We start from the raw sequence: 22615 nt of genomic DNA, 5'->3' as shown, positions 1-22615 counted from the left end.
CTAGAACATCCAATGTTCTAGAACATAGAACGTTAACTTCTTAGTTGAGTTAATGTTCATTCTTGTAAGATTGTAATTTTAGAATAACCTAAGAAAATCCTGTTTCTATACATGAAGGCATCAAAGTGGATTTCTTGTTTGATTGACATTTAAAAAACTTTTTTTTGTCTATTTCCCAGATCTTCCACAATGTTGTGTGTGTCAAGAAGAGGAGATTCTCAATGACACAAAACCACAGAGGAACCAACTCATCTCTCATGGCTCTGCAGAAACTGAGAACCAGGATCAGGAAGGAAGCAATTCTGAAGACCCAGGAAAAAAGAGAAAGGAAGAACAGAAACCAAAGGAGAGATATGAGAAAACCAAACAGCAGAAAGACAGAACTGATGCTGAGAAACAAAAACCACAGAAGAAAACTCACAAAGGGCAAAAAATATATTCTTGTAAAATTTCTGATAAAACCTTTTCTCTAAACAGTAATTTGAAGAGACACATGAGAACTCACACAGGAGTAAAACCTTTCACTTGTTCAACCTGTGGAAAGAGTTTCAGTGGCAGAGGGACTTTAACTTGGCATATGAGAATTCATACAGGTGAGAAGCCTTTCTCATGTGGGACCTGTGGAAAGAGTTTCAGTGTAAAAACGAATTTAACTAAACATATGAGAATTCACACAGGAGTAAAACCTTTCACTTGTTCAACCTGTGGAAAGAGTTTCAGTGACAGAGAGACTTTAACTCAGCATATGAGAATTCACACAGGTGAGAAGCCTTTCTGGTGTGAGACCTGTGGAAAGAGTTTCAATGAAGGAGGGACTTTAACTCAGCATATGAGAATTCACACAGGTGAGAAGCCTTTCACTTGTTCAACCTGTGGAAAGAGTTTCAGTGACAGAGGGACTTTAACTCGGCATATGAGAATTCATACAGGTGAGAAGCCTTTCTCATGTGGGACCTGTGGAAAGAGTTTCAGGATGAAACAACAATTACTTAAACACATAAAGATTCATATGGATGTGAAACAGTGACGTGCGGTGAGGCTTTACGATGTATAAATACAGACACCATGTATGTTATTGGTTACTCAGAAATTTTGCTCATGCATACAACGCTGGAGGGCAGAAAGACCGTTCTTTTACACGTCATCCATAGCTGTAGTAACCAGGTGAAACTTAGAAATGTAGGTATTGTTTCGTGTTATGATCCACAGCAAAGGGAGAAACCTAAACCACTTTCTCACTCTGCATCACCCAAGCTACATGCAGACTCGTCGCAATAGCAACTGATAACAATGCCATGTTTTAGGATTTAACATAAAAATAAAGAATTTTGGTCACAGAACAGAACATTGAGTTTTTTGCAGTAGTTTGTTTTAGTCTTAGAGTCTTATTAATAAATCATTGCTGTGGTAGATTAGCTAACATTTCTACTTTACTGAATTCTTTAGAAATACAGACTGTGGCCCACAAAATGCACATTTCATTAAAAAACTAAACAAAAACATGTTTTTTCCCATCTTACCTTTACTTATAAATTAAATCCATGCCAATTCTGCACTAAAATATCCGTTCATCCAAAGCCAAGTCGATGCTCTGAATGTCTTGTACTAAGATAGACTTGAGGTCCATTTTTGTCTACCAGCTTTGTTTTTCTAAAATCAGTTTTTTGTTTTATTTCTCAGTCACATTTGTACTTAAGGTTCCCATCAGTGTCCCATTAGATACTGAAGTTAAAGAGGGGAATGTCTTCAGGAAGGTTTAATTTCTGTAGATTTCAGGTGTCTTGCAGTTCTGTGTCATGTAGTTATTGAGTTCAGCTTTTACATTGTTGACTTCTACATGTATGACTTGAAATAAAGTATTTTACATTTTAAAGCAGTGTATTCTTTTTTTCCCATAAATTGCTGGGTTTCAGATGATGTAGCACCGATGCCTTACCATGGAGGTGGGGGTCAGAAAGTAAATGCAGCACATTTAGGCATTTTGACTTAAACATCAAAATGTCTTAAGTCTGTGCCATGTGTGGTTGTTCCAACCATTCTAATAGAGAGAAAGAAAAACTTTATCTTTGTGTTTTGAAGGTAGTCGGTCACAAGGAAGATAATTTAGAAAAAAACAACTAAAAAATAGAAAAGTGGATTAACAATCTACAGCTAAAACCAGGAGGTGCAGGAAGTAATAATGCCGGAGTTTGCAGAGCCACTATTCTAACATCGTTTAAATTGTATTTTCAGATATTTTATTGGATGGTAACTTAGAAAGACAAGCATTCATATGCAGGCACATGCAGAGTGGGTCTGGAGAGGGCTTGAGCCCTGCCCCTTTTACCCTTGATGCCCCCAGAGCCCTTTTTGGGTTTATTTTTGTTTTCAACTTGAGTCTTTTGTGTCAGGAGGCCTTCTTGTGCCTCTAAATATAACACCTAGCAAACTAATGAGTCTGGCTGCCCTTGGTCTAATTATGAGGATTCCCAGTCCTTCTGCCTCCACGTTGTTCAGACACCGGGTCCGTGGCGAGGAAGAGCGGGGCTGAACTGTGACCTCTAACGGTCAACTTTTGGGCAATAATTAAATTTTTCTAACGTACACTTGTGAATAAAAACGTAGGTGATGTTGAAGTTATAAAACCAGTTCTATTTATATTTTGTAATAATGTCTGGAGGGCCCCTACCAGCAGCTACTGGGTTCTCTTTGTTTACCTTGATATCTCAGCCTTATAATTCTAGATCTCAGAGGTGCTGAAATCAATTAATGACATGTGAGAAGTTAACTGTTTATATATGAAGGTTTTCCTGATTTACTATTTGTTTCAAACAGGTTTTATTTCAGTCTCTATGTTTATGTAAATCGATTTTGTCACAGTCTTTGACTAACAGAAAAATAGAAAAAGACCATCATTATTATACTTCTCATCTAAAATTATAGATAAAGTTTCAATGATTTTTCTATCTGAAATTCAATCCACATCATCAAACCATTTTGTAAGCAGAAAATTTATTTAAAACCATGTCAAAGAAATGCATCCGTTTCTCCAAATCATTAAAATAAAAATATGTACAAAGGATAAAAACACAATAAAGACTCCAAAATTTCAGAAGTCTAAATCTCAAAGCATTCAACTCATTGTTTGTTAGACAATCTCTCCCTCAGTCTGATTCAATAAATGGAAATATAAAACTGGCAGAATAAAATTAATTTTTAGAATTTCAGCTAAATATCCAGATTAAAATGCTTTGTAAGCAAAACCTGCTACATTTAAGAATTTAAGTCGGTTGCAATTACTCCACTTCCAAACAGCAACTTACTGAGAATCTTGAGGTTCACATTGTGTCATCAAACCTGTGCAAGTTCTCATGTGAACAGTTACATTTGTTTTGAGTGAACATTTTTCTACTGAATCTACAAAATAAAAGCTTCCAACCCGTGTGAATCTTCATGTGATGACTTAAACTGGATCTGTACACAAAACATTTTCCTCGCTTTTCACTAAGGGTGCAGACATGACATGGTGAGCTGGTCTAATAGTCAAACCTCACAGCGGAGAAACAGAACAGTGGCTGAGGTCAATAACATTGAAGAATCAGATCAGCTTCACATGCATGTATCTGCTGCTCACCAATGTCCCAAAATTAAGGAAAGCAACATTTATTAATCAGCCAGCTGATACATCAATGCGCAGCTACTTCTCACCTGTGTGAATTCTGTTGTGAGAAGTTAAGTTCTGTTTTTGAGTGAAACTTTTTCCACAAATCCCACATGAGAAAGGTTTCTCACTGTGTGAATTCTGTTGTGAGAAATTAAGTTGTTTTTTTTGAGTGAAACTTCTTCCACAAATCCCACATGAGAAAGGTTTCTCACCTGTGTGAGATCTCATGTGATGAACTAATTGAGATCTAGTCAAACAATTTCTTCCACAATTGCCACAAGTGATAACCTTCTCACCCGTGTGAAATCTCATGTGAACAGTTAAACTATTTTTATGAAGGAAACATTTCCACATGCTTCACATGAGAATGGCTTCTCACCAGTGTGAATTCTGATGTGAGAAGTTAATCTATGTTTGTGAGTGAAACCTTTTCCACAAATCCCACATGAGAAAGGTTTCTCACCTGTGTGAGATCTCATGTGATCCGTTAAACTTTTTTTATGAGGGAAACATTTTCCACAGGCCTCACATGAGAATGGCTTCTCACCTGTGTGAATTCTGTTGTGAGAAATTAAGTTGTGTTTTTGAGTAAAACTTTTTCCACAGATCCCACATGAGAAAGGTTTCTCACCTGTGTGAGATCTCATGTGATGAACTAATTGAGATCTAGTCAAACAATTTCTTCCACAATTGCCACAAGTGATAACCTTCTCACCCGTGTGAAATCTCATGTGAACAGTTAAACTTTTTTTATGAAGGAAACATTTTCCACATGCTTCACATGAGAATGGCTTCTCACCAGTGTGAATTCTGATGTGAGAAGTTAATCTATGTTTGTGAGTGAAACCTTTTCCACAAATCCCACATGAGAAAGGTTTCTCACCTGTGTGAGATCTCATGTGATCCGTTAAACTTTTTTTATGAGGGAAACATTTTCCACAGGCCTCACATGAGAATGGCTTCTCACCTGTGTGAATTCTGTTGTGAGAAGTTAAGTTGTTTTTTGAGTGAAACTTTTTCCACAGGTCTCACATGAGAAAGGTTTCTCACCGGTGTGAACTCTGATGTGATTAACTAACTTAGATTTCTTCTGAAAACATTTTCCACAAGTTTCACAAGAGAAACGTTTCTCACCTGTATGAATCGTCATATGAGCAAGTAACTGACATTTAGACACAACATTTTTTCCACAGATTGGGCATGTGTAAGATTTCTCAACAAAGAAAATTTTCTTGTGTCTGTTTAAAGAGTTGTTTAGATGGAAACATTTTCCACAAGCTGGACAAGTGAACGGTTTTCACCTGTATGAATTCTCATGTGATCATTTAAACGACTCTCTTTAGGGTAACTTTTTCCACAGGTGGAACATTTGAAAGGTTTCTTAGCCGTGTGAGTTTTCATGTGATTCATCAAAGAATTATTTCTAGAAAAGGTTTTATCACAAATTTGACAAGAATATAGATTTTGGTCTGGTTGAGCTTTCATGTGCGTTTCTTGTTCTGAAGTCTCTGTTGAGTTTTTCTGCTGTTTGTTCAAAATGTCATCAGTTTCCTGTTTCATCACAAGATGATCTTCATCCTGACTAATGCAAAGTTGCTCCTCTTCCTCTTTGATCTGCAGAGGTTCTGGTTCCTCTTGTTCCCGTTTTATCTGCAGAGGTTCTGGTTCCTCTTGTTCCAGTTTTATCTGTAGAGGTTCTGGTTCCTCTTGATCCAGTTTTATCTGCAGAGGTTCTGGTTCCTCTTGATCCAGTTTTATCTGTAGAGGTTCTGGTTCCTCTTGATCCAGTTTCATCTGTAGAGGTTCTGGTTCCTCTTGATCCAGTTTCATCTGCAGAGGTTCTGGTTCCTCTTGTTCCAGTTTTATCTGCAGAGGTTCTGGATGATCTTGATCTGAAGTGAAGTTTCTCTCTGGGTTTCTGAGCTCATTTAGATCCTCCTCCTCTTTGCACACACTGCATTGTGGGAGATCTGGACAAAAAAGTCAAAATGTGAGGTCACACAATGAACTCTTCAGTTTAACAAAAACTGAAATGAAAATATTCTTCATCAGGGGGCGTGCTGTAGTAGCGTAACCCACGTTTGGAGGCCTTCAATCCTCCACACGGCCGTTCCGGGTTTGATTTCCGGACCACACGATATTTGCCGCATGTCTTTCCTTACTACATTCCTGTCAGCCTTCTTTCTTATAAGGGACACTAGAGCCCACAGAAACCCCCAGGAGAAGAAAATGTAAAGATATTCTCAGCAAACATTCCAAAATGAAATCTCTTCCATCGTCTTTCAGAGAGATTGTTATTTACCTTATTTAGAATAAACAATGTCTGCATGTGGTTAATAATTTTACCAGCAATTAAACTTAATGCCGTCAAATGTGCCAACATTTGGAATATGCAGTCTGGCTAGCTGACGTTAACTCCCCTTCAAGATTCGCTTCTCGCCAACAGGGACGTTACACCATATTCTGTGACCACTGCACATTGTGACTGTAGGAGGCGCTGTTGCAGGTTTACATCATACTTTGCTATTCTTATGGACACAGAATATGATGGCGCTTATCAAATAATGGTCCCACACTGTAACTTACAGTAAAGTACTAAATATTTAAACTGAACCGTCTCTATTAACTCTGCTTGCTAAGTCAATATCTGACCATTAGTATTATGACATTTCTTTTTAGTTAAATGAAACGGCCCTTTAAATAGCTTTACATAGTGTTATAGTCAAGACCACCTAAGCAAAGACCAAGACCAGCCGCCACATGACTATAAAATGTGAAATATTAGCAAAAGTGCTAATCAAATTGGTCTGAAAGATCCACATTCCCATAAAAACAAATCAATTTAACCAATATTAGCAATTCACACTCTTTGTTCTACTTTGCTCTGTGCTACAATCCATGGAAGTCTCATGCCAACCCTAAAAGTTAACGCCCTGAGCGGTTGCCCATATTGCTCATATCAGAAACCACCATTGTCTGCACTATTAAACATAGCAATTAAGGCAATGCACTAGTGGTAAACAACGCTCCATCATGAACACAGACCAAGGAGCAACAAGCAGAAATAACCAAACACTGTGACAGTTCTCACTTTTTCTCCTGCTGCATGAAGCCAGGCAGCACAGAACTATCACAGAGCAATGAGCATGCTCTGTGTGCTCTGGTTTTATTGATTCACCAAATAAATTAACATCAATGTATACACTCAATTAAAATAATGACAGCTACTGCAGCTGTTTCGTACCTATCCGGTGCAAGATGATCTTGGGTATCCGGGTAAAATCCATCAGTCTGCGCTGATCGTCCATCTCTTCCTCCATCTTAACGTTGATTTCTTTCCACTCTGTGAATGTTTCTTCAGCAGGAGTTTCCTGCTGCTTGATAAACTCTCTGAGGCTGAACTGAAGACATTTTCACTGAAAACACAGAAATATTTAACTAAACTGCAAAACAGTCTTCAAGAGGAAAAGTAAAGCCAGACATTTGCTCTGTTTTTATGTTTCACGTGTTTCACTGTTGCTGTGCTGAAGAAACTGGAAGTGATTATTAGTTTGGCTTTAAATTTTCTGCTGAGTCTCTTCTTTTAAAGTCCTGGAGGGCTGATGCCCTGAAACCTTTAGCTGAGCCTCTGCTGCACCACCTGAATAGAGTAATTAGGTCATTAAGGCTCTGCAGATCTGATCCACACAAGGAGGAGGTAATTATGTGATTTCATTGCAGTGTTTTGTACCTGTGGCTCATCTAAACACTGCAGGTCACCTTGAGGACTGGAGTTTGACTCCTGTGGTTTAGTCAGATCTCCTGCTGAAGAAACATCCACAGAGTGGAAATAAATCAACGTTAAGATGGAGGAAGAGATGAACGATCAGCTCAGATCAGTCTGGAAAAACACTGATGATGACAATAACTGTTTGATTACCTTGGTAACTAAGAGTGATAGCAAATTAGAGTAAATTCTTTCTGATTCATTTCCTTTTTTCCATTACTATTCATTCAGTTCCTCAGTTGATCCGAGTGAAACACAGTATAATTTTTTTCAAGTCATTTTAATTAATTATTAAGTTTTAATGTTTTTTTAACACATATACTAATTTTTTTTTAAATATGTGGAATGTTTTTTTAAACTTTCAATGTATAATAAAAACATTTTAAATCAGAAATATGACACAGAACTCCCTTTATGCTGCCACCTACTGACAAGAACCTGGTACTACACCTACAAAGAGCTATTTTTCTACAGTCTGTGCGACTGAATTCATTTCCATGGATTTCATATGCAGGAGTATGTTTAAACAGTCATGTTCAATAACATGGAATCAGACCAACAACAAAAAAGTTGTATTTCAAAAATGTTTGTGTTTCCTGGTTGAATTTATCTGTTGTTATAATTACTCAAAATGTTTTTCTTTGGTTATTTGTATGGGTTCCTACCTGACTGAAAATCTCTGTTATTGTTTTAACTGTGTTACTTTAAGAACAGAAGCCCCTCCCCTTTTGTTTCTTCCTCTGTGGTATTGTCTTTAAAATGTTTGTGTCCCTTAGACCCTATCCTTTTGTCATGTTGTCCTGTGGGAGAGGTGTGTATTATTTATTTTGTATCTAAATACATCCAGTTTATTTATAAATTTATTAAGTTAATTTCTGTTATGTACTTTTGTTTATGTAGGGCTTGGAGCGGGCAGCCGGTAACACGGTTATTTTCTATCTGTTATTCTTGTCAGAATAAACCCTTTTAAAGGTGAACCACGGCCTGATCATTTAAAACCAGAACAACGCAGATCGGATCCGGTTACATGTGTTTGAAGTCAGTTATCTATTGTGAGACGTTTTTTTAATTTTATTTCAAATGTTCAAGTTGAATACATTACTCTAAACCACATGTGGCTTCATACTGTTTAACTTTAAAAATGAATCAGAACCTACAAACTAAAACCTCCTGTGTCGATATAATAACTGTACGTGCTTTGTTCTAATTAAACAGATCTAATCATGCTCAATAAATTAAAATATGAAAGAAAATGTGGTATATTAAAGCGGGACTTTTGAATCGTTCACAGTTTCTTCAGTACAGCTCCAGTGAAACACGGGGAAGATTTCTGAATATATTTGTTATTTAATAAATCACCTTAAGAAAACGAAATTGGTAGAAAGAATATTTTATTAATAATAATAATAATAATAATAATAATAATAATAATAATAATATATAATAATAATTTGGGTGTTGGAGAATATTTATGTAGCATCCCGTTTCACACTCCATTCCAGTAGATGGCGGTAATTCACATCAATAAGTTTCTTGCCAACCGCCATAAAAAAAAGAAGAAGAAGAAGAAGGCGGGAAAGATGAAAACAGAGCACGCGGGCTCGCTTTAGGTTTTCCTTTGTTAGACGGTTGTTTGAAGAAGAGTTTGAGGTTCAACTAATTTTTTCCGTGTTTTCAGTGAAAATGTCTTCAGTTCAGCCTCAGAGAGTTTATCAAGCAGCAGGAAACTCCTGCTGAAGAAACATTCACAGAGTGGAAAGAAATCAACGTTAAGATGGAGGAAGAGATGGACGATCAGCGCAGACTGATGGATTTTACCCGGATACCCAAGATCATCTTGCACCGGATAGGTACTAAACAGCTTCACGGTTTACTGATTAGTGAGGTTAAAGAGAGTTTTTACAGATAAATAATCGTTGTGTTTGTAAACGTATTTAAAGTAAATTAAGTAAAAATAGAAAATCCTGGAGAATGTAACGGGGGCCTGCTAAAGTGTGGCCCCAGTTTGGACCCAGCGCTCTGATGCTAACAATTAGCATCAATACTAAGCTAAGCTGAATTATAGTCAATAGCCTGTGGAAAGTCACAAGCATGTTGACTAACATGGACTTCCTCCATTCAGTTTGTTAAAATTAGTGTATAATCTAAAATGAGCCAAAATGCTAATGTTAGCCTAAATGCTGCTAGTAGCATGTGGGGCATCATTACAATGTTGTCTTACATTGACTTCCTGCATTCAGGGTCCTAAACATGGCTAATAAGTAATAAAAATAGCTAGAAGCTTATTGCAGGGAAAAGGCTGATGCTTGTGCAGCAAAGCAGAGCCCTAACCTGAGAGGAAAAGATCATGCAGGCTAATATTATTGCACTGTCTCTGAGTCGGTTTCTCTTCGCAATATTTATTAACCTATTTGTATGATTTGTTCTGTAAATTGCCATTCATATTATTTCTCAGTCTCTATCACTGAGGGATGAAGAGACTGATGTCTGGTTCTTTAGGTTCTGACGGGTCTGCGGTTCCTCTCCTGACCCACTGTGCACCCTGAATATCGCCGACACAGTTTTTTAATTCCCCTATCAAACTTCTCTGTGATTGTTTAGCCTAGAATGTGCATCTTCCAATGTTATGTTATTTGATGTTATTGTTACAGGTCAGTTTTCTAAACTACAAAGAAATGACTGTTAGGGATGCTCCAATATGAAAAATTGGACTGATATTGACATCTGATGGAAACACTGGTGTTATGCCAGGTTTACCAATATTTTATTTTATATTTTTTTTACCTGATTACTTGATTAATCATAAGAATAATTAATCGATTGCTCAGTTACTGAAATATTTGTTTACAGCAACGCTACTATCCATCCAGTTATCACTAGAAAATATTTATTGACTTTCTCTTGTATCTTGTCACATATGCTGAGCTGACAGCGCCTCTTAATGCTCATTTGTACTCAATGCATGTCAGCTATTCTGACAGAATAACGGCTCAAATTTAAGTTAAAGAAGGTCAGTGTTAGACCCGCCCAAAGCCGCGCCCTCCACTTTCATTGGGGAATTATTTTATGGTGACATGACAGGAACTGCAACCAGGTGATAATAATGATCACAACAATCAAAAGCATATTTAGTAACTGTCTTGTCTGGCTGCTAAGTTTCCATTTTCATAATGTAAACTTAGTAAATGACTTATTAACTAAATTGTGTCTTAAATAAACTCGTTAAATAATTTTATCATTGTACATTTTCACCTTTCATATTTAATCTTCCAAATTGTCCAATATTCATGTCAAATATTTTCAATTGGTTCATTTTGCCATTATTTTCTGCATGTGTGCGATTAACAACAATCACCCAATGCTACCAATTCTGCTGTGAATCCCAGGAAAGTAAAGGCTGAGATTTAGTTGTGCTTTTGAACGTTTGTGTTGAGTGTGTGAGCGGAGCAATGTCTGACAATATCAGCGGGTGAGATTAAAAATTACTTTATGGTTTCCCTTTAGGCATTTTATGTCACTCTTTAATGTGATATATATCTGGTGACATATAATGGGTGCACTTCCCCTGCGCCCATTACAGGCACACAGCCCGCATCACCACCAGCGTTGGTCCACAATCTCCCAGTCGGATTGCGACACCGTGTGTGTGGTCAGGTTACACGTCCAAAAGTCAGGTGACCTGAACATCTGACTCCTCCTCCATGTAGGCGTCTTCTTCCTCTCTCTACATGGAGGAAGAAGATTTTATGTAATATTTGTCAGGAAGCTACTAGATTAAGCTATTGCCATCTTACTTGCTCACCTGGAGATCCTTTATATCATATTTTGACTCAGGTCTAGTTCCAGTCTGGTCATTAGAATGGAGCTATGACCAGAATGAAACTAGTTCTGGTCATAGTTCCATTCTAGAACATCCAATATTCTAGAACATAGACGTTAACTTCTTAGTTGAGTTAATGTTCATTCTTGTAAGATTGTAATTTTAGAATAACCTAAGAAAATCCTGTTTCTATACATGAAGGCATCTAAGTGGATTTCTTGTTTGATTGACATTTAAAACTTTTTTTTTGTCTATTTCCCAGATCTTCCACAATGTTGTGTGTGTGAAGAAGAGGAGATTCTCAATGACACAAAACCACAGAGGAACCAACTCATCTCTCATGGCTCTGCAGAAACTGAGAACCAGGATCAGGAAGGAAGCAATTCTGAAGACCCAGGAAAAAAGAGAAAGGAAGAACAGAAACCAAAGGAGAGATATGAGAAAACCAAACAGCAGAAAGACAGAACTGATGCTGAGAAACAAAAACCGCAGAAGAAAACTCACAGAGGGCAAAAAATATATTCTTGTAAAATTTCTGATAAAACCTTTTCTCTAAACAGTAATTTGAAGAGACACATGAAAACTCACACAGGAGTAAAACCTTTCACTTGTTCAACCTGTGGGAAAAGTTACAGTCAAAAACATGGTTTAATCTGTCATATGAGAATTCACACAGGTGAGAAGCCTTTCACTTGTTCAACCTGTGGAAAGAGTTTCAGTGACAGAGGGACTTTAACTCGGCATATGAGAATTCACACAGGTGAGAAGCCTTTCACTTGTTGAACCTGTGGAAAGAGTTTCAGTGTAAAAACTAATTTAACTAGTCATATGAGAATTCACACTGGTGAGAAGCCTTTCACTTGTTCAACCTGTGGAAAGAGTTTCAGTGACAGAGGGACTTTAACTAAACATATGAGAATTCACACAGGTGAGAAGCCTTTCTCATGTGGGACCTGTGGAAAGAGTTTCAGGATGAAACAACAATTACTTAAACACATAAAGATTCATATGGATACGAAACAGTGACGTGCGGTGAGGCTTTACAATGTATAAATACAGACACCATGTATGTTATTGGTTACTCAGAAATTTTGCTCATGCATACAACGCTGGAGGGCAGAAAGACCGTTCTTTTACACGTCATCCATAGCTGTAGTAACCAGGTGAAACTTAGAAATGTAGGTATTGTTTCGTGTTATGATCCACAGCAAAGGGAGAAACCTAAACCACTTTCTCACTCTGCATCACCCAAGCTACATGCAGACTCGTTGCAATAGCAACTGATAACAATGCCATGTTTTAGGATTTAACATAAAAAAATAAAGAATTTTGGTCACAGAACAGAACATTGAGTTTTTGCAGTAGTTTGTTTTAGTCTTAGTGTTTTATTAATAAATCATTGCTGTGGTAGATTAGCTAACATTTCTACTTTACTGAATTCTTTAGACATACAGACTGTGGCCCACAAAATGCACATTTCTTTAAAAAAAACTAAACAAAAACATGTTTTTTCCCATCTTACCTTTACTTATAAATTAAATCCATAACAATTCTGCACAAAAATATTCATTCATCCAAAGCCAAGTCGATGCTCTGAATGTCTTGTACTAAATTAGACTTGAGGTCCATTTTTGTCTACCAGCTTTGTTTTTCTAAAATCAGTTTTTTGTTTTATTTCTCAGTCACATTTGTACTTAAGGTTCCCATCAGTGTCCCATTAGATACTGAAGTTAAAGAGGGGAATGTCTTCAGGAAGCTTTAATTTCTGTGGATTTCAGGTGTCTTGCAGTTCTGTGTCATGTAGTTATTGAGTTCAGCTTTTACATTGTTGACTTTTACATGTATGACTTGAAATAAAGTATTTTACATTTTAAGGCAGTGTATTATTCTTTTTTCCCATAAATTGCTGGGTTTCAGATGATGTAGCACCGATGCCTTACCATGGAGGTGGGGGTCAGAAAGTAAATGCAGCACATTTAGACATTTTGACTTAAACATCAAAATGTCTTAAGTCTGTGCCATGTGTGGTTGTTCCAACCGTTCTAATAGAGAGAAAGAAAAACTTTATCTTTGTGTTTTGAAGGTAGTCTGTCACAAGAAAGTTAATTTAGAAAAAACTCACCTAACAAAGAGAAAAGTGGATCAACAATCTACAGCTAAAACCAGGAGGTGCAGGAAGTAATAATGCCGGAGTTTGCAGAGCCACTTTTCTAACATCATTTAAATTGTATTTTCAGATATTTTATTGGATGGTAACTTAGAAAGACAAGCATTCATATGCAGGCACATGCAGAGGGGGTCTGGAGAGGGCTTGAGCCCTGCCCCTTTTACCCTTGATGCCCCCAGAGCCCTTTTTGAGTTTATTTTTGTTTTCAACTTGAGTCTTTTGTGTCAGGAGGCCTTCTTGTGCCTCTAAATATAACACCTAGCAAAACTAATGAGTCTGGCTGCCCTTGGTCTAATTATGAGGATTCCCAGTCCTTCTGCCTCCACGTTGTTCAGACACCGGGTCCGTGGCGAGGAAGAGCGGGGCTGAACTGTGACCTCTAACGGTCAAATTTTGGGCAATAATTAATTTTTTCTAACGTACACTTGTGAATAAAAACATAGGTCTGATGTTGAAGTTATAAAACCAGTTTCTATTATATTCTGTAATAATGTCTGGAGGGCCCCTACCAGCAGCTACTGGGTTCTTTGTTTACCTTGATATCTCAGCCTTATAATTCTAGATCTCAGAGGTGCTGAAATCAATTAATGACATGTGAGAAGTTAACTGTTTATACATGAAGGTTTTCCTGATTTACTATTTGTTTCAAACAGGTTTTATTTCAGTCTCTATGTTTATGTAAATCGATTCTGTCACAGTCTTTGACTAAACAGAAAAATAGAAAAAGACCATCATTATGATACTTTATCATCTAAAATTATAGAAAAAGTTTCAATGATTTTTCTATCTGAAATTCAATCCACATCGTCAAACCATTTTGTAAGCAGAAAATTTATTTAAAACCATGTCGAAGAAATGCATCCATTTCTCCAAATCATTAAAATAAAAATATGTACAAAGGATAAAAACACAATAAAGACTCCAAAATTTCAGAAGTCTAAATCTCAAAGCATTCAAACTCATTGTTTGTTAGACAATCTCTCCCTCAGTCTCATTCAATAAAATGGAAATATAAAACTGGAAGAATAAAATTTTTACGAATTTCAGCTAAATATCCAGATTAAAATGCTTTGTAAGCAAAACCTGCTACATTTAAGAATTTAAGTCGGTTGCAATTACTCCACTTCCAAACAGCAACTTACTGAGAATCTTGAGGTTCACATTGTGCCATCAAACCTGCAAGTTCTCATGTGAACAGTTACATTTATTTAGAGTGAACCTTTTTCTACTGAATCTACAAAATAAAAGCTTCCAACCCGTGTGAATCTTCATGTGATGACTTAAACTGGATCTATACACAAAACATTTTGCTCGCTTTTCACTAAGGGTGCAGACATGACATGGTGAGCTGGTCTAATAGTCAAACCTCACAGCGGAGAACAGAACAGTGGCTGAGGTCAATAACGTTGAGGAATCAGATCAGCTTCACATGCATGTATCTGCTGCTCACCAATGTCCCAAAATTAAGGATATCAACATTTATTAATCAGCCAGCTGATAAATCAATGCACAGCTACTTCTCACCAGTGTGAATTCTGTTGTGAGATGTTAAGTTGTGTTTGTGAGTGAAACCTTTTCCACAAATCCCACATGAGAAAGGTTTCTCACCTGTGTGAGATCTCATGTGAACAGTTAAACTTTTTTTATGAGGAAAACATTTTCCACAGGCCTCACATGAGAATGGCTTCTCACCAGTGTGAATTCTCATGTGAGAAGTTAAGCTCTGTTTGTGAGTGAAAAGTTTTCCACAAATCCCACATGAGAAAGGTTTCTCACCTGTGTGAGATCTCATGTGAACAGTTAAACTTTTTTATGAGGGAAACATTTTCCACAGGCCTCACATGAGAAAGGTTTCTCACCTGTGTGAATTATGTTGTGAGAAGTTAAGTTGTGTTTTTGAGTGAAACTTTTTCCACAAATCCCACATGAGAAAGGTTTCTCACCTTTGTGAGATTTCATGTGAACAGTTAAACTTTGCTTTTGAGTGAAACTTCTTCCACAGGTCTCACATGAGAAAGGTTTCTCACCCGTGTGAATTCTGATGTGATTAACTAACTTATATTTCCTCCGGAAACTTTTTCCACAAGTCTCACAGGAGAAAGGTTTCTCACCTGTATGAATCGTCATATGAGCAAGTAACTGACATTTAGACACAACATTTTTTCCACAGATTTTGCATGTGTAAGATTTCTCACCAAAGAAAATTCTCTTGTGTCTGTTTAAAGAGTCGTTTAGCCGGCAACCTTTTCCACAAGCTCGACAAGTAAACGGTGCTTCACCTCTATGAATTCCCATGTCATCAATCAAACGACTCTCTTTAGGGTAACATTTTCCCAGGTGGAACATTGGAAAGGTTTCTTAGCCATGTGAGTTTTCTTGTGATTCATCAAGGAACTATTTTGAGAAAAGGTTTTATCACAAATTTGACAAGAATATAGATTTTGGTCTGGTTGAGCTTTCATGTGCGTTTCTTGTTCTGAAGTCTCTGTTGAGTTTTTCTGCTGTTTGTTCAAAATGTCATCAGTTTCCTGTTTCATCACAAGATGATCTTCATCCTGACTGATGGAAAGTTGCTCCTCTTCCTCTTTGATCTGCAGAAGTTCTGGTTCCTCTTGATCCTGTTTCATATGCAGAGGTTCTGGTTCCTCTTGATCCAGTTTCATCTGCAGAGGATCTGGTTCTTCTTGATCCAGTTTCATCTGCAGAGGTTCTGGTTCCTCTTGATCCAGTTTCATCTGCAGAGGTTCTGGTTCCTCTTGATCCAGTTTCATCTGCAGAGGTTCTGGTTCCTCTTGTTCTTGTTTCATCTGCAGAAGTTCTGGTTCCTCTTGTTCCTGTTTTATCTGCAGAAGTTCTGGTTCCTCTTGATCCAGTTTCATCTGCAGAAGTTCTGGTTCCTCTTGTTCCTGTTTTATCTGCAGAAGTTCTGGTTCCTCTTGATCCAGTTTCATCTGCAGAGATTCTGGTTCCTCTTGTTCCTGTTTCATCTGCAGAAGTTCTGGTTCCTCTTGTTCCTGTTTCATCTGCAGAGGTTCTGGTTCCTCTTGTTCCTGTTTCATCTGCAGAAGTTCTGGTTCCTCTTGTTCCTGTTTCATCTGCAGAGGTTCTGGTTTCTCTTGATCCATTTTCATCTGCAGAGGTTCTGGTTCCTCTTGTTCCTGTTTCATCTGCAGAAGTTCTGGTTTCTCTTGATCCATTTTCATCTGCAGAGGTTCTGGTTCCTCTTGTTCCTGTTTCATCTGCAGAGGTTCTGGTTCCTCTTGATCCAGTTTCATCTGCAGAGGTTCTGGTTCTGGTTCCTCTTGTTCCTGTTTCATCTGCAGAAGTTCTGGTTTCTCTTGATCCATTTTCATCTGCAGAGATTCTGGTTCCTCTTGTTCCTGTTTCATCTGCAGAGGTTCTGGTTCCTCTTTTTCCAGTTTCATCTGCAGAGGTTCTGGTTCCTCTTGTTCCAGTTTTATCTGCAGAGGTTCTGGTTCCTCTTTTTCCAGTTTCATCTGCAGAGGTTCTGGTTCCTCTTGTTCCAGTTTCATCTGCAGAGGTTCTGGTTCCTCTTGATCCAGTTTCATCTGCAGAGGTTCTGGTTCCTCTTGTTCCAGTTTTATCTGCAGAGGTTCTGGTTCCTCTGTTCCAGTTTCATCTGCAGAGGTTCTGGATGATCTTGATCTGAAGTGAAGTTTCTCTCCGGGTTTCTGAGCTCATTTAGATCCTCCTCCTCTTTGCACACACTGCATTGTGGGAAATCTGGAAAAAAAAGTCAAAATGTGACGTCACACAATGAACCCATCAGTTTAACAAAAACTGAAATGAAAATATTCTTCATCAGGGGGCGTGCTGTAGTAGCACAACCCACGATTCGAGGCCTTCAATCCTCCACACGGCCGTCACGGGTTTGATTTCCGGACCCGACTTTATTTGCCGCATGTCTTTCCTTACTACATTCCTGTCAGCCTTCTTACTTATAAGGGACACTAGAGCCCACAGAAACCCCCAAGAGAGGAAAATATATATATATATATCAGCAAACATTACAAAATTAAATCTCTTCCATTGTCTTTCAGAGAGATTGTTATTTACCTTATTTAGAATAAACAATGTCTGCATGTGGTCAATAATTTTACCAGCAATTAAACTTAATGCCGTCAAATGTGCCAACATTTGGAAATATGCAGTCTGGCTAGCTGACGTTAACTCCCCTTCAAGATTCGCTTCTCGCCAACAGGGACGTTACACCATATTCTGTGACCACTGCACATTGTGACTGTAGGAGGCGCTGTTGCAGGTTTACATCATACTTTGCTATTCTTATGGACACAGAATGTGATGGCGCTTATCAAATAATGGTCCCACACTGTAACTTACAGTAAAGTACTAAATATTTAAACTGAACCGTCTCTATTAACTCTGCTTGCTAAGTCAATATCTGACCATTAGTATTATGACATTTCTTTTTAGTTAAATGAAACGGCCCTTTAAATAGCTTTACATAGTGTTATAGTCAAGACCATCTAAGCAAAGACCAAGACCAGCCGCCACATGACAATAAAATGTGAAATATTAGCAAAAGTGCTAATCAAATTGGTCTGAAAGATCCACATTCCCATAAAAACAAATCAATTTAACCAATATTAGCAATTCACACTCTTTGTTCTACTTTGCTCTGTGCTACAATCCATGGAAGTCTCATGCCAACCCTCAAAGTTAACGCCCTGGGCGGTTGCCCATATTGCTCATATCAGAAACCACCACTGTCTGCACTATTAAACATAGCAATTAAGGCAATGCACTAGTGGTAAACAACGCTCCATCATGAACACAGACCAAGGAGCAACAAGCAGAAATAACCAAACACTGTGACAGTTCTCACTTTTTCTCCTGCTGCATGAAGCCAGGCAGCACAGAACTATCACAGAGCAATGAGCATGCTCTGTGTGCTCTGGTTTTATTGATTCACCAATTAAATTAATATCAATGTATACAATCAATTAAAATAATGACAGCTACTGCAGCTGTTTCGTACCTATCCGGTGCAAGATGATCTTGGGTATCCGGGTAAAATCCATCAGTCTGCGCTGATCGTCCATCTCTTCCTCCATCTTAACGTTGATTTCTTTCCACTCTGTGAATGTTTCTTCAGCAGGAGTTTCCTGCTGCTTGATAAACTCTCTGAGGCTGAACTGAAGACATTTTCACTGAAAACACGGAAACATTTAACTAAACTGCAAAAGTGTCTTTAAGAGGAAAAGTAAAGCCAGACATTTGCTCTGTTTTTATTTTTCACGTGTTTCACTGTTGCTGTGCTGAAGAAACTGGAAGTGATTATTAGTTTGGCTTTAAATTTTCTGCTGAGTCTCTTCTTTTAAAGTCCTGGAGGGCTGATGCCCTGAAACCTTTAGCTGAGCCTCTGCTGCACCACCTGAATAGAGTAATTAGGTCATTAAGGCTTTGCAGATCTGATCCACACAAGGAGGAGGTAATTATGGTGATTTCATTGCAGTGTTTTGTACCTGAGGCTCATCTAAACACTGCAGGTCACCTTGAGGACTGGAGTTTGACACTTGTGGTTTAGTCAGAACTCCTGCTTAAGAAACATCCACAGAGTGGAAATGAATCAACGTTAAGATGGAGGAAGAGATGAACGATCAGCTCAGATCAGTCTGGAAAAACACTGACGATGACAATAACTGTTTGATTACCTTGGTAACTAAGAGTGATAGCAAATTAGAGTAAATTCTTTCTGATTCATTTCCTTTTTTCCATTACTATTCATTCAGTTCCTCAGTTGACCCGAGTGAAACACAGTATAATTTTTTCAAGTCTTTTTAATTAATTATTAAGTTTTATGTTTTTATAAATGCATTTACTAACTTTTTTAAAAATATATGTAAAATGTTTATATTAAACTTTCAATGTATAATAAAACATTTTAAATCAGAAATATGACACAGAACTCCCTTTATGCTGCCACCTACTGACAAGAACCTGGTACTACACCTACAAAGAGCTATTTTTCTACAGTTTGTGCGACTGAATTCATTTCAATGGATTTCATATGCAGGAGTATGTTTAAACAGTCATGTTCAATAACATGGAATCAGACCAACAACAAAAAAGTTGTATTTTATAAATGTGTGTTTGAAGTCAGTTATCTATTGTGAGACGTTTTTTTAATTTTATTTCAAATGTTCATGTTGAATACATTAATCAATCAATCAATCAAATTTTATTTGTATAGCACATTTCAGCAAGGCATTTCAAAGTGCTTTACATCATAAACACAAGAATACAAAGTCATGCAACATATAATAGACAATACATTGTTTCATATTACATTTCAAATACAATTCTAAACAGGTGTGTTTTTAATTGCGATTTAAAAGAAGTCAGGGTTTCCGCTGTTTTACAGTTGTCTGGAAGTTTGTTCCAGTTTTGTGGTGCATAGATGCTGAAAGCTGCTTCTCCTCTCTTGGTTCTGGTTCTGGGGATGCAAAGCAGACCAGAACCAAAAGACCTGAGAGTCTGGAAGGTTGATACAACAACAGCAGATCTTTGATGTATTGTGGTGCTAAACCGTTCAGTGATTTATAAACTAACAACAGTACTTTAAAATCTGTTCTTTGAGCTACAGGGAGCCAGTGGAGGGACTTTAAAACTGGTGTTATGTGATCTATCTTCCTGGTTCTAGTGAGAACGCGAGCAGCAGCTTCTGGATCAACTGCAGCTGTTTGATTGATTTGTTGGACAGGCCTGTGAAGATGCTGTTGCAATAATCAATGCGACTAAAGATAAACGCATGAATGAGTTTCTCTAGATCTGGCTGAGACATTAGTCCTCTAATCCTGGAGATGTTCTTCAGGTGATAGAAGGCTGACTTTGTAACTGTCTTTATGTGGCTCTGGAGGTTCAGGTCAGAGGTCATCACTACTCCCAGGTTTCGGGCCTGATCGCAAGTTTTTAGTTGCAATAACTGAAGCTGTGCATTGACTCTAGATCGTTCCTCTTTAGGTCCAAAAATAATGACTTCAGTTTTGTTTTTGTTCAGCTGGAGAAAGTTTTGGCACATCCACACATTTATCTGTTCTAAACATTTATTCAGTGATTGGATGGGGTCAAAGGTCACCTGGTAACATCTTAATGTAGAGCTGAGTATCGTCTGCATAGTTGTGGTAGCTGATATTATTTCCTTTTATAACCTGAGCTAGTGGGAGAATATAAATATTAAATAAGAGGGGTCTTAAGATGTGACCTTTGACCTCTTTGATAAGAAGTTTTCAATTGAAACAAAGAAATCCCTGTTCTTTATTTAAGATTCAAACCAGTTGAGCACCGAACCGGAGAGTCCAACCCAACTCTCCAGTCGATTCAGTAATACACTCCTGATCAAAAGCTTAAGACCAGTCAAAAAATTGCAAGAATTTGCATTTTGCACTATTGAATCTTAAGAAGATTCTAAGTAGAGCTTCACAATGTTAAAAGAAAATATTAGTGCAAGAGACAAAAACATTTGAGCGGGGAATTTTCTGAAAACTGCATTTACACTCAAACATGATTTTTTCAGCTGATCAAAAGTTTAAGACCATAGTCTTTAAAAGCCAAAAGCTGTGCAAAAATCTGGATTCCATGTCATGTTCTGTGAAGTCTTTACACTGTCAAGACCTCCAGATGGCAAAAGCAAAAAAGCTCACTGACTTTGAACGTGCCAGGATTGTTGAGCTGCATAAGCAAGGCCTCTCACAACGTGCCATTGCTGCTGAGGTTGGACGCAGTAAGACAGTCATTTAGCATTTTTTAAATGATCCTGAGGGTTATGGAACAAAAAAGTCAAGCGGTAGACCCAAAACAATTTCACCAGCTCTGAACCGCAGGATCCGATTGGCTGTCCGTCAAGATAAGGGACGATCCTCTACCCAAATTAAAGCCATTACTGGTGCCGACTGCAGCCCGATAACCATCAGACGGCATCTGCAAGGGAAGGGCTTCAGAAACAAAAAACGTCTTCAAAGGCCACGTCTTCTTCAACTCCACAGAATTGCCCGTTTGGACTTTGCAAGGGTGCACCAAACATGGGACATTGAAAGGTGGAAGAAAGTTGTCTTCTCTGATGAGAAAAAGTTTTGGCTTGATGATCCTGATGGCTTCCAACGTTACTGGCATGACAGGGAGATCCCACCTGAGATGTTTTCTACACGGCACAGTGGTGGGGGCGCCATCATGATTTGGGGTGCGTTTTCCTTCATGGAACAATGGAGCTTCAGTTGTGCAGGGGCGTCAAACAGAAGCTGGCTATGTGGAGATGTTGCAGCAGGCATCCCTCATGACTGAGGGCCCTCGTCTGTGTGGTAATGATGGGTTTTTCAACAAGACAATGCTGCAGTTCACAATGCCCGCCTGACAAAGCAGTTCTTCCAAGAGAATAACATCACTCTTTTGGACCATCCTGCATGTTCCCCGGATCTAAACCCAATTGAGAACATTTGGGGATGGATGGCGGGAAGTTTACGAAAATGACATCAGTTCCAGACAGTGGATGCCCTTCGTGAAGCCATTTTCAACACTTGGAGCAATGTTCCACTAGCCTCCTGGAAACACTGGCATCAAGCATGCCTAAACGTTGTTTTGACGTCATCAACAAGAATGGTGGAGCTACTCTTACTGAGTCCTTTTTTTGGCACTTTGATTTCTGTTTTGGGGGTTTTGGAGGTTTTTTTGAGCTATGGTCTTAAACTTTTGATCAGCTGAAAAAATCATGTTTGAGTATAAATGCAGTTTTCAATTAATTCCCCCGCTCAAATGTTTTTGTCTCTTATGCTGATTTCTTCTTTTAACATTGTGAAGCTCTACTTAGAACCTTCTTAAGATCCAATAATGCTAAATGCAAATTCTTGCAATTTTTTGACTGGTCTTAGATTTTGATCAGGAGTGTATGTCATGGTCCACAGTGTCAGAAGCTGCACTGAGGTCCAACAGAACCAGCACCGTGGTTCTGCCACAGTCCGTATTTATATGGATATCATTGAATACTTTGACTAGGCCAGTCTCCGTGCTGTGGTGAGCACGAAAAACCAGACTGGAAAGAGTCAAGCAGTTGGTCATCATGAGGAAACTATTTAATTGTTTACACACAGTTTTTTCAATAACTTTGCTGATGAATGGGAGGTCAGGTCAGAGGTCAGCCTGTAATTCTGTAATATTGATTTTTTGCAATAATGATTTACTCTA

Source organism: Poeciliopsis prolifica, unplaced genomic scaffold, assembly GCF_027474105.1.
Source record: "Poeciliopsis prolifica strain line A6 unplaced genomic scaffold, Auburn_PproV2 SCAFFOLD062, whole genome shotgun sequence".
NCBI classification, from domain to species: Eukaryota; Metazoa; Chordata; class Actinopteri; order Cyprinodontiformes; family Poeciliidae; genus Poeciliopsis; species Poeciliopsis prolifica.
This window is presented reverse-complemented; position numbering follows the sequence as displayed.